At 34.8% G+C, this 14,307-nt stretch overlaps 1 protein-coding gene across 11 annotated transcripts in view; it reads right to left on the reverse strand.

Moving 5' to 3' along the window:
• The window catches only part of LOC124630485 (polypyrimidine tract-binding protein 1), a 350,786-nt gene that overhangs the window by 225,380 nt on the left and 111,099 nt on the right, over positions 1-14,307 (reverse strand). For 2 of the 11 annotated variants that reach the window (XM_047164408.1, XM_047164409.1), the window contains exon 2: positions 4,660-4,731. The exons of the other annotated variants lie outside the window; for them this stretch is intronic. The gene's annotated coding sequence lies outside the window, so the exon portion shown is untranslated. The remainder of the gene's footprint in view (positions 1-4,659; positions 4,732-14,307) is intronic. 11 annotated transcript variants of the gene reach the window in all.

Genomic DNA, 14,307 nt, shown 5'->3' on the forward strand with positions numbered 1-14,307 from the left:
CTCGCGGGTGTTTTATATTTTAACTGGAATATGTATTCCATTCTCTTTACATATTCCATATATTCCACGAATTCACTAATATTCATGTAATACCACTTATTTATCATTAATACATTAATGTAACATCCATTAATATTATTCACGGTAAGAGATTAACCGGCTTTGTTTCAGCCAATTTCAACTAGCATTCAGACAAATAAAATGTACAGTTGACCTATTTATGGAGCAACATATTTTCTGCAACATTTATTTTATAATACATTTACATTACCTACATTAAAACAGCCTTCAGCTAGATAAAGGCTTAAACGAGATACGAAAGCTCCCTTTGTACAGACCCGTAAGTAATAACGTTGCATAAAAAAGTTGGAACAACACTCTTTTCCACGTAACGAACAATGTTTTCACAGCGAATACCAAACAATGATGTATTCGTGCTTTTTAAAACCCAGTTTATTTTGTTGACAACAAAAACGAACGCACATCACTCTTATAACTTTACCATCTCTGAATGTGGACTCGCAATACACCTGTACAAACAAATAGAAAAAGGACTACAATATATGAAAAACGTATCGTTTGGCTTTGATCACCCCCTTTTCAATAATAGAGCCGGGTCGGTCCCTTTGTACCGGCTCTTGCCCGGAGCACATTTACCGTAGAACTGTAATGTGTCCATTTAATTTATAATACGAAAATTAGAGTGCTTCACGATATATAAGCCTTTTCGAAAGCATTGAAGGCTCGAATTTCTTTAAAATGTCATTGAGAATGTTGACAGATGGATTGAGCTGTAGCTAGTGTGTCTGCTCGTGGATTTTTAACCCTTTCAGTGCCGATTTTTAACGTCACATAATTTCAAGAATTAAATTAACATTCAAGTTATTTTACATCTAAGCGACAAAAAAGTCCTTTTGTAGATTTAACTGATGGACTGATAAATTAGTTTTATGAAATTTGTTTTCAGACAAAACCCGAGGAACGACATTGGATGATAATATTTACCCGGATATTTATAGTGCCTGCGGATACGAGCGAAACCGCTGATGTTAGCTAGCAGGGTAATAAAAGGACAACATTTTTCCAAATCGACCCAACCCGCCTCCAGTTAGTCGGTTTTTATTTACATTCAGTTTCGTAGACCGGTATATAAAATATATTGTTATAACGAGTAGAATAAAAGCTGGTGTTAATCATAAACAAGCGGGTGACGAGGGCGGTCGCGGCGGCGGTATGCGGGCTGACAAACAAACAAGCAAAAACTCCCATCTTTCATGTTCTGCCCAAGTTGGGGGCTGATAGCGATTCACACTAATTTAAAGTCAACACAAAGTCGTGGGCAGACTCGCCGCATACACAGACCTCGCCATCTTTCGTGTAAGACCGAGATAGTAAGACATAATTTTTTTACTAAAAACTTTGACTGTACAGGTATGTTTTTTTTAAGAAATAATAGATAACATTGATTTAGCAAAATGAATGTAACTTAAACGTTCTACGTTTTATTTTAAAAACTTTATCAATTTATTTAATATTTTTTCACAAAGTACGTAGTTTATTTAAACTGACCAAACTGTAGAGCTATAATTAGAATTTTACTCTGTTATTTCAATATTTGTTCTTCTTTGTATAAACCGCTGTAAATGTTTTCATGGAAAAATCTCAGCTTTGCATAAATTCTGTGGATGTTTTCCCATCGTCAGTTTCCGATGTAAGCTTGTAAATAAAAATGAAATAATAAATTCTGTTTCATATTTACTTCAAACGATTGCATATAGCATCAAAAAGGAATATGAAAAATCAACAAGTTTGGCGACATACAGGCTCACAGAGACTCGTGTTTACGATTGAAAAGATATTTAATATTAAAGCCCAAATATTGACAGAACCGAACTAAAACGTTCTTTTTTTGTAGTGGAAGCTTTAAAAAAACTTTCAATTCATTAATGGTTGCAAAAAAACAAATGGAAAATGGCAGACTATGTTTGTAGAACTTTAACGTGAGGATTAAAAAATGTATAATCCTAAAACCGAGGATTTATGGTATTTATCTTAATGGAAAAATATTTAATCGATTTACATATTTTGGTACAAAATATTCTAAAGCTTTTTATTTCAATATTTTTAACGCGTCAATTGATTTTTTACCGAACACAATGTAAAAAGTCCGTGCCTATAAATCTCGTGTAGTAAGCACTCAGTAGGTAATGGGTTGAGTGCTTCAGTCCCAAAATTCCGTAACAATCTAAATTACAAGTTCATTAAGGGTCTATTGATATCTTATCTCGGTCCTCGCATCTCATATGGCTAATGAATTTTAATCTGAACATAATCGTGGAGCCGATCCATCAAACACACGCTGACCAACAAAGGGGTTTAATTCAGTTATCTTTCGCTTTGTTAACGTTCTTTCTTCTATATTTTCTTTTCATATAGCTCGGACTATTCTCATTATAAATACGTCGAATTTTGAGAAGGCCTTTTGTATTTTTTCCCCTAATCATGTTTATGGATACGATACGAATATTTTTAGTTGGAAAATAAGTGGAAATTACGGCATAGTATTTATATTAGAAATAGGTTTTGTTGTAAGGTTTTTCGTGTTTTCGTTGTCATTGGCAAAAAGGGATCTTCTATTTCGGTCACAAAGAAATTCATGGATAGTAAATAAATTAAAACGAAAACAACCCCCTACATCTAATAATGGTCTGGCAACAGTCAATTAATATAATTACAAAACAATACGGAATTAAATTGACATCTACTAAGAGTACAAAGCAAACAATATTATAACAAACAGCAGTAATTAAATTTGACTTAACAAACAGGTATCGTTTAATTCCTTGCTCTAAAGGGAGCAAACATTTAATGTACAGCTACTATAAACGATAGCTAATAACGGCAAACTCGACATTCCTTAGAAAATTTTGCAAAGGAAACGACAAAATCTTTGTCATTGTATACTAGCTATTATTATAATACTTGGCTAAATAAACAGGAATACTTTTAAGCGCCCTTTAAGTCAAGTTTAAATTAAAGCTTGCCTATGTCTGAAATTCGGCAGCGTTTATAAAAGCAGGCAAAGAAGACGCGAGCGGCCGCCCGAAGGCACCCTACTGAGTAGATTTAATTAACAAGATATGGGTCTCTTTTAAACCAACCCTACCTACTTTTTGGAACATTGGAGATTAAAATTCAATGAGCCGACAAGATATTAAATAAAATCCGAGACTATAGTTTTACGTACATACGTGGCTAAAGGAGTTAATTAATTTTTAAAATTCATCAAGTCGCCTTTGGTGCCAATAAATTCTTTTTTATTTCATTTCTTTTTCCACTTTTTCATTATCAATTTTGTTTGGGACATTGTTTCCGCTCGTGAATCTCGTAAATTATGAACTGTATGTTCTCTGCAAGCCCTCAGGCCAAGCCGTAGCTGTGTTAAAACGAATTGAAAACCGGTAATCGAATACGCGCAATGGGAGCTATGTCAATATTTTAAATTTAAATATCAAATGGAAGTAGGTACCGAACGGTTTAATATTTATTTTATTCACCATGTAACATCCATCTCTGTTCGGATTTTAAATAACAAACTTGTTTTAAATAAACTATGTTTATTTGCGTTCAGTGTTATACCACAGATATTATTCGTTACTTTGTTGAAACATGCACTCAATTTAACATGTTTTATGTAATATACAAATGGGCGGGATATGACGTCATCGGTGAATTGATTAATTTCAGAGCTCAATGTTTCCTTGCCAAGTTATTTTTCAGTTTAATTTCGTAAACAACGGCATGAACGATGAATAAAAATAAGGGGGATGTGACACGAGATAAAGGAGGTCACAACTTTGTTGTCACTTTAGGGCCTGGAACATTGTGCGTCATCTGACGGCGTAGTTCGACGGGAAAATTAAAACAAAAAAAAACGCCAGCTGCCCACCTTAATTAGAATTTTTCGAATTATATAAAGAAAATTTGGAGCGCGTTCCATGGCAGAATAAACATAAAATTGTTAATAACTGCACTAAAGCGCGCGGCGTGGTACAATGTTGGACAGTTTTTACTTGGCGCGTTTTGTGAGCTAAGGAACAAGACCATGGTATGATTGGGTACTGACAGTAAACTTTATGCCGGTTTCTTTCACTAGATGAAGAGAGCTTGTTTTGTTTAACAAGCAGCTACGGAACAAGTCAACTAGCTCATTCCGTCTAACTACAACGTCTTTGTTACAGGTAAGATGTATGTATTTGGGAAGGAAAATGGAGAAACATGTTAGTTTAAATAAAAATGCGGATTAAAGTTTTGAAGTAAAATACGTAATTGGGCGGTTGATATAGTCCCATACTATTATGGTTCATATGATAATACTTAGTAGCCATGCCATTTTTTTTTCTTATTAAATTAAGTATTCTTATTAGTCACTGATTCATGTCCATAGTGACCCAACTAAGGTAAAATGTTCGAGGTAATGGTATCGTTATGATTAAGGATGTATTCAATAATATAAAATTAAATAAATTAAAACGGACTTTGCCTGCTCTTGTAGAACGTAGAATAGTCAATCTTATATTACGAGTATAATTCACAAACGAAAATATGGAGAGAAATTCTCTCATTAATATTAGAACGATGTATATTGTAATAAGGTACCTCCTGAATTTTAAATAAGAAGGACAGTGACGAAGGTTAAGTATGTTGTTGGCTCCGCTTATTGTTCTTTACCTGAAACAAAATAATCATAACGTTAATTTGAAGAACAGTCATAATACACAAAATAATAACAGTAAAAAACTAAAGGAATACATAACAGCTTGAGGGTTTTATGAAATAATCAATTATGTATCGTTTAATTTGTGGGGTAGTTTTATGTGGATATGAAATTTTAATGACTTGGTAATCAAGCAAGTAAATTGTTAATTCTTAAGCATCTGTTAAATATGATAACTAAATAATAAACTCTCGAAAAGCCTTATTGTTATCTAATCAAAAAGAAAATGTAAATAAAAACAACATTTTAAAAATACGCCTTCATGTACGAAGTCCAAAACCTCATTGCGCACTAAGACTCATGGCCAGATATTTAAAAGAAGAAAAAAGCTGTTCTCTATTTAAATGTTCTCCAGTCAACAGGTGACCCTGGCAGCTGGCCAGAGCCTCGCTATCTGGCACGAGCTGGCTTATCTAGCAAGCTATTGAATATTATGAACCCTCATGGACTATTTGTACGAGCACAGCCTTTCATGTAGCGGGGTTACTTAAAAACCCATGTATGGATGTTAAGAGGAAATAGAATGTTTTATGATTTTGATATTTTTGTGACTACTATTTTTGTGTGTAAGAATGGCATGGTGATGTATAGGCATTAATGCCTCATATTTTTCTTTTAGAGGTTTAATTGTTTGGGGAAAAAATACTATGAGTGGTTACAGTTTTCCCAGAATTGTGAAATTAAAAGTAATTGATTGGTCATATCGTCCAATCTACGCCTCAATAAGATTAAACATAGGTACATTGTTGTTATCAAAAGCTCTACTTTACATCTAGGGACTGAATTATTTTTAACAATTTTACAACATTTTCAACAATACGTATCATAGAACATCATCCCTGAGTGCTACATACAGTTCTACACGCACAAAAAAGCGCGTTACACTAGAAGCAAAATCTAGTTCTAAATAAAGCAATTCAAGTAAAAAGGTTAAAAATAAAAAAAATCCCCGTTGAAATGTTTGCAAACATAGCACTGGATCAAACTGTAGATTACCATCGAACTGGTGCTGAATCCATTTGCCCACTGGCAAATAAAGTGTTTGGCCATTGATGCCAAACAATGCCACTGCCAGTTATACTGCAAGATTTTTGATACTAGCTAAGTTTGATTTAGCTCAGTTTGTGTTGGCATATGAAGCGGTGTAGTATGGGTCTGGTGCTGATGGAAAATTGCAAAAGAAATGAAACCAAGAAAATCGATATCAGTTAAAAATATATAATGATGATGTTTATGACCTATGCCGGCTATTTAAATGTAGATGCAAAACAGCAAGGTGCAATCATTCATTTAGAAGATCATTTAAATAATAATATTCTTCAATATTATTTCTAATACACACTACCAGCCACTTTCATAATACTCCAAACGTAATAATGAAAGTTAAAACCGTGTTTTGTTTCACCTTCCTTCATATTAACAGAGGGATCTCTCCTGGGACACCGGGGCTTTAAGTCTCGCATACCTATATATCCCTAAATAGATGTACAAAATATCTATTTGGGGATATGGGATTACGTATACCTGGCCAAACGCTGTGGTGAGGGGCGACGGAGGAAAGAAAGATGAGCGGAGATGCCTTAAGTTAGGTAGGTCGGACGCCTTCTTCTAGGTCAAGTACGTGCAGTGAGCGTGACCAAAACGATCCGTTATGAGTGAACTAGCGGTGCTTTCGGGATCTTTGAGACATCTGTTAACAATTTTTGGTATTACAAAAAATGGTCGGGTCCAAAGTCCCCTATACACCTTGTATAGGGCCGAAGACAGTAATGTTCCTCATCATCGCATTTTGGCGAGCTACTTTCTTAGAAAATTTTCCGTTATGGCAACTCCGCTAGTTCTTTTGTTCTCCATGTGATGGTGTGAGGGGCGCTTATGGCTGTTTAATAAAATGTCTTCAATGGGAAGAATTAGAACAATAATTTTGGTTGAACGAGCAGTTAATCTTAGGGTGTTGGTTTTGAAACTACTTTTAGGGTGTGAGTGTACCACTACGTGTTCATTTATTGCAGTGAAATGCCTGTATATCAGTTTTGTGAATAAAATAAATTAAAAAAAAAATTTGGTCGATATAATAAGTTTAGACTGTTCTAGTGATTAATAGTTCAATTGAAATAAAAGCAGGTGGGCTTTCCCTAAGGATGAACTAAAAATTAAGAGTTGGATAGAAAAACAAAACAATCTCTGAAATAGTTACTTTTAAGCGCCATGAGATTTACGAGATACTTAAATTTTTAGATTACAAAAAAAGGTAAAAAAATAATTAAATTAATAAAAATACTTATATGGTCAAAAATATATTCAAAGGGATAATTTGCCCTATTTAACCACAAAATAAATAAACTTTAAAGTTTCGATTAAGCACAAAGCATTCTACGGCCTCAGTACTTCTTGATTCAGGAATAGTCGACTCATTATTTTAGTTAAACATCTCGCTTTACTTAAGACATGACAAAGACATCTCACTCCGTCATGTTCTTTATAAAGGAACAATTTACAATTGAATTTTTCATACACTAGTGTTGCACCTGAAATGTCGGAATTATACGAAGTTCTTTAAACAGTCCCCGCTCTATGAAGTCACGTTGAATTATTCAAATTTTCTTCTTGCTATTTTTCTTAATAATAAACCTGGAGAATGAACCCTGTTGCAGTCAACTAAAATACAACAGAATAATATAATAATACATGCTCTAAATGGTCTCCAGACTTATTACAGTCGTAAGTATTTAAGCGTAGTGAGGTAATTGCGGTTCATGCTTGCTAGATAATAGAATCTTGTTATTTATGTCACGGTTCGTATAATTTGCTCGTTTTTTTTTTCTGGAACTTAAGCGCATGCAACAGTTAGCCTCGGCCGAGGCCTACGGGCTGAGGCTTAAGAACATGACAGTAACAACAGGTAGGCTGGCGTGCAGCCAACTAAGCCTCTACGCTGCTACGCTTTGTGCTACGAGCGCACGATCGTAGCTGTCTCGCTACACTACACTTAAACGACTTTCACTTTAGACAGTTTTAAACTTCGAACTTAAGCCCGCTTTAAACCTACTAAGAAAAAATTGCCAATGGCTTCATAAAGATAAAATACTTATAAAGTTAACCTTTTCTATCTTTGTGCCCTAATTTGATTAAAAACAAGGCAAGGTTTTTAATTAGTTAGCTAAACAACGCTTGTAATTAAGGCGAATAAAGTTAAGTCAGAGCTCATATTTTCGGCGGATAAAGGTCGGCCAACAGTCAGCTGAAAATTCTTGGCTAGGTACTGGATATTTGGAGGTTGTCACTCCGAAAGAATACAATTTACAATTTCTTTGAAGATTTTTCGTGAGGCGGCCCAGCCATACGAGACGAATTACCTCATTCTCATTATATTCCGTGTCGCCAAAGAGCGCAGTCGGGGTTAAGCGCGCGTATCATTCCAACGTTTACAAATTTTATTACCCATCTCCTTTTGTTCTGGTTTACGGTCGGGACGGATTCCACACCGACTCATTGTGCAACTACAGGGTGTAAACATGTTCCGTACACATGCCCAACTAAATTAATTCTCTGAAAAAAAAACGCGCTAATAAAACAACGGGTGCATCGTTAGTTTAGATACGATTCGTTTACAGCCGATTGTTTTTGAATAACCTATTAAAAATATTTCACTCGAATATGAAACAAAAACAGTCGGTTCGTTCGAAAAATATTGGAAAAAGCAAGGGCCGTGTGTTGAGTATCATGAAAATGATCATGCAGGGAATCGAAATAAAAAATAACACTGGAACGAAAATAAGAGTACAATAATAAATATAGATTGGTTCGAGTACATGCGAATATAATATACATTTAACCTACATTTTTACATTAAATTTAAACCTACTTACCTAGTATTTTTACTCCACACAATATATTATGTTTTGTGATCCCTCTTTTCGCAGAATACGATATTAAAAGGAAACTGTAAATAATTGTGTAGCATAAGTTGAAAAGCGTGTTATATAACGAAATGTTGTATAAAATATGAGAGAAACGAAAATATCTTAATGCTTAGAGTATTTGACGTTGTGTTCTCATGAATTATTGTTTGTCATAACACGTGGAAACGAAGTTTCTGTTATCACGTCAAGCTGTCTTTCTGATGATGTGAGTGAACATTTTATTATTATATTGTTTTAGTACAATATATTATTAGTAACTGTGTGGCTCTATTAGCTTCATTAACACAGCAATTTAAGATATAAAAATAATATCTATATTTAATAGTATTTTAGAACATGTACAAGTATTATAAAAGTAGGTATAACAAACAAAAATCGCTGCTTAAAAACTTTAGAGGTATTATTATAATTTTCCAAAAAACATCACCATGTACAGCAATCCCCGCCCCTCATCCGACGGATTAGCTAAAATATAAATTCCGAAGATGTCTCAACTCGTCGAATGAATTATGAACAGCACATCATGTTTCTTGATTCACGAGAACATGTGAGGAGACGGTTTTATATATGCTTCACTACAATGAAAAGATTAACAAAGTATTTTACTACCTTTCAAGTACCTCCAGGTACATAACTAGCTTCTGCATAGGCATTATTTTAGTAAAATTCCCACATTGCTCCTCAAGTTTAAGTCATCGAACGGGGTCTTAGCTTCGCCAAGATCCTTATAAACTAGAGGACGATAGACATTAGGTATACAAAATGATCTATTAAGGAATCGCGAAAGATTGCAATATATCAGTGTATCCATTTAAAACTTTCATAGGTGTTCTATCTTATCACACATATACCTAAAAGTTTAATAACACACCCAACCAATACAACTAAAGAAAACAAACCACGCATCTACCTCGCAAAACCCATAAGAACGTTCCCGCATTTGCAAGAAACTCAAAGATATCTGCAATTTTCAATTAATTAGCATCCTCCCATCGAACTGAAGTAATTTCATATTGACCGTAGACTCATCATAATTCTTCGGTTGTACTGCAAACAAATCGATCGCTGGAATGAAGTACAAATAAGAGGGCGCGCACATTACAAACTTTTAGTCGGCCGATAGTTGCTTTTGCTCATAAATCAGTATGAAAGTACACACGTAACAACGATCAGGTATTTGTCCGGTATCAGACTGACTTAAACGTTATTGCTGGGGAGTTTGTTCCACCACTTCTTCCTAGCTAAAACACATAGGAAGTGGTGAAGGGCGGGCGTTCTGGGGACTGTCTTGCAAGTCTGACCTTCAAAAGGTGCTGATTTTCAGCCTACTTTGAATAAAATACTTGTTATCTTTATTATCTTTGAAAATTCACAACTTAAAAAAAACCTGCCTTTCTGCCTTCAGTCGGCCGACTGAAAGTTGCCAGTGCGCGCTAAGTACACAAAGTTATTTGAGTCGGTCGTTTATCAGGAATCTTCGGCAAAGTTTTTACGGTTTGATTTGTTACAACTCACGGACGTTGATGTATGGGTACTGGATGTGTTATAAACTTATTCGTTTTCTTATGAAATTTTGTACAGTGGTACTGTTTTTATATTTAGTGCAAGAAGGTGTTGGTATCTGTTTTAGTAATGTGTAATTTTAGACTGGTCTAAAATTCTGATAGATATAATAAACGAAAACTTTCAGACGCTCTGATATCGACTAAATACCTGATCTTTGTAATGTGCGAACTACCATTCATCTTCATAATGATTTACGAGCCCAAACGAACTATCGGTCGACTAAAAGATTGCAGTGTGGTGGTACTCATAAAGAATCAGGTGATTAAAATAAGTTCCACAGCTCTTGCTACATTTTAAGCAAATAATAAACTGCAAAATCTTATCGAAATCACTTCTGTATCTTACATTCCATAATCTGTGTATAGTTAGAGCTTGACGCTTTGCAAGTCTATCGCTTCGCTCCGTTTGAACTGCGCGTTTATTTGGAAATGTTTAAAAAGTTATATTACGAAATGGATTTCACAGTATGAATACTGATCCACTTGCTTCGGATAAAACTTATTGGTTGTTTATGTAATACTTTGACGGTATTACGGGAATACCATATATAAAAAGTAAATCAAAATATATCAATAATATGACGCAAGCAATGCATGTTTTGTAAATTTTGTCATACGAGAAGCTCGTGTAATTTTTCTCTGTCTTCAACAAGTACACATAATATTATGAAATAAGTTAAACGCAATAGATACCCAGATCCACTCCGTTCGTTAAAAACGGAAGATGATTCGAAGAAAGACAGAAATAATACAAGATAAATATCGTCGAAAGCTTTGTATTTTATCAACGAATCAAGTCTCCGCTTTTCCAATGAGAAAAAGGGGTTCGACAAAGCGACTTTTTTAACGAGAAAAAAAAACTCTTTTTTAAATTAGAAGATAAGTAATACTGAGTAATATTGAGGTTATTCAATCCATTGGAGTCTCAGGCTGTAATGTCGTTAAGAGCACAATGGACCCGGGCCGCCGAAATGATCCGTAACGAAACTCGCCGAAATCAATTTAAAATACTTACTCTTGTTAAATCTTGTGATGAATGGACGCGACAAGCATGACGGTGTAATATAATAAATAAGTTAAAGTAATTATGCCGGGATGGCTTTATGAACAGTCGGCGGAAATTCAATGACATTTATGGGGAGTTTAACGTGAATCAAGTAAATGGTTGTGCGTAAAAATATTTTCTTTTTTATTTGAATTCTGATTTTCATCTTTTAATGTGTGCTTACATTTGTGTTCAGTCATGTTATTAGTTGAGTTTCCAACAATTTTCATACAAACCAGTTGACAGTGAGTGACTCTTATTGTAGCCTAATGATTGATTATTTTTTCTAGGTACCACTACCTACATATCTAATTTCAAAACTATATTAATCAAAAACACTTCATAAGTTGCACAATAGGATTCAACGGTTGAAAATCTAAACCTAGCCCCCAAAACAGAACAGGCCAAAACGGACAAGCGCCTGAAATTCACCAAACAAAGGCGAGCATACCGAACATGGCACGCAACTCAAGGTGTTAAGAATTTAACGCTGAAAACCAAAAATGAACATCAAACTTCATATTGTTGGAAACGTTTTCACCTTCAAACGCACTATTTACGGATCACATAGATAATCCTATAAGTATTATACCGACCAGACAATCGTCGAAGTATTATACCGATAAGTATGTATAGTACAGTACTCTAATTAGTATAATTCAGTCAGGACACTCAAACGTTACTTGACTTTAAGGTCTACTTATAATAGTTAGTAATACTGTAAAATAACTTATTAGTAGTGATTCTGATGCACGTACCTACACGGTATTAAATTAATCTGGACTTTTTTTGTGCTTACCGACACTCCAAGCAAATCATGCACTATTATAATCTTCACACATTATCCCTACAAGATGAGTGGAGTAAGTGCGATAGGTTGTGCGCAATAGAATATCGCACACGAGACATCCATTTATTATCAAAAGAGGATTCCACACGACTTCCAAAGAATTCCGAATGCACAAAAATAACCGCACTACAGGAGCACGTAACGAAGGTTCGCTGTACGTAAATACACGTAAATAGCATAATCCTTGGTATAAGGGCTGTAAGCATCGTCGCGACTCTCGTCATCTCAGTATAACAGCTACCATTGTAAGCAGCCTTATTGTGCTCCGGGATTGGTTTCCCAACGAAGAAAGCGCCAGGGAATCGATTTAAAATTTCCTTGAAAGAACCACACAACAAAAGCGGTTAATACTTGGATTCAACGTATCTGGAACATGGGGTTTTATAATTATGTAGCTAACATAAATTATTGGGGATTTGGTCAATGGAAAATTGGAACAGCGATTTTCTTTTCCTTTTTTTTAAGTCTCCCGTCCTAACAATCGATTCTCCACCTAGATCGATGTTGATTACTTTTAGATGACCCAAAAAACTCACAGAACATTATTATACATACCTATATGTATCTAATTCATGCTTATTGCTTCTGTATAACCAATTGAATAGCCGTCGCGTCTCGATTATCAATACTAATAGAGGATGCAATCTGTCCAACATATACATCAGATATATGTGTTCAAAGCGTCCGAATCGAATAGATGGATAAGTAATTAGTGATTGGTCCTTTAATGGAGCTCTTGGCACTATTGAGCTTTGCAACAGCCAAAGTTGCTGACAATATAGCCTGGCATATACACGCTACTCTTGCCATTAACGAGATAGCTTAATCAAAGCCATGGGCCAAGAACCTACCATTACTTGAATTTGTATAAAAATCATTAGACGTTTAGTCTAAAACATCCGGTCAAGTGTGAGTTGGACTCGAGCGCAATTATTTGCTTTTTGGGTATGACGCCTCAAAACCAACTACAGCATAAAATCACATCACAGTTCACCCTGCAATAACAGTCAGTTGAATAAGCACAAAGCGAAAGTAAGTATGTGTAAAATAATCATCCAAATGAATAAGCACAAACTAAACATGTTACTTTGTTTCAGTAATCAAGCTGTCCATAAACTGTTTTGTATTCAAATAAAGATTACAAGGAAAACTACTATTAATTAGGTATTAGGTAATTAATATATAATATATATTTGTAAACATATAGACTTTAAAAGACTCGTATACATCCGCCACCTTCTATGGTAACTTACTACCACAATGGAATGTAATCGTTTAGGAGCAAACTATGTAAGAGCGCTGGTACCCATAACACAAGTTAAATCTTAACATGGGTACCAGAGTTCACGTCAACACTGTATTTACCCTAGCGATGAAACATGTTGAAAAGTTTTTATGTTATAGTGTATGTTCAATTCTTGTGCAATAAACAATTTATTTATTTATTTATTTATTTACTCGACCAGTTACACGAGCTCCACGGCTCATGTTACGGTGTATCAGTGGTTCTCAATATTTATTACCAATACACTACTAATCATCACTTCAAATAAAAAATACATAAGTCCAATGTCAATGTGTTTTTGTATATCGAACATTTTTCTGCCAACTAGTTAGTGTAAAAGTATACAGCGAAGGTTTACACTAAAAAAAAGTGTAATGCATCACCATAACATAGGAGCTGAATCAACTACATATGAGTAGGTACATTACCTTCTCTAACTTCGGTAAAACCAGTTACTTTCATAGACCAATCAGAAATTATCGAGAATACCTTCTCATATATTTGGGCACGAGAAAATTCACTTGAAGGGCTTAGGAAGGGTGCGTAAAACAGGGGCCTAGTTTAGGAACCACTGCCGTAGACAACATAAAGCTCACCGTTATAAACCCGCCATATCCACACTTTGGTATTCATTGACCGTAAAAATATTTTCTATTTTGCGAGATTGAATTTTCCCTAACATTGTTTGTAGGCGTTCTTTGCAGGTAGAGCGTGTATAAATTTTATTTTTATGTGATATACGCCTTTCTGGTTATCTTCGTTACAAATTTTCCGCGATAGTCTGACGCGGTCCTGACAAAGTTACCGGTTGTTTAGCGCCAATTTTTATTATAAGTATTATCGAATCAAAATTTCCCAATCG

The sequence above is a fragment of the Helicoverpa zea genome, chromosome 5 (genome assembly GCF_022581195.2).
Source record: "Helicoverpa zea isolate HzStark_Cry1AcR chromosome 5, ilHelZeax1.1, whole genome shotgun sequence".
Taxonomy (NCBI): domain Eukaryota; kingdom Metazoa; phylum Arthropoda; class Insecta; order Lepidoptera; family Noctuidae; genus Helicoverpa; species Helicoverpa zea.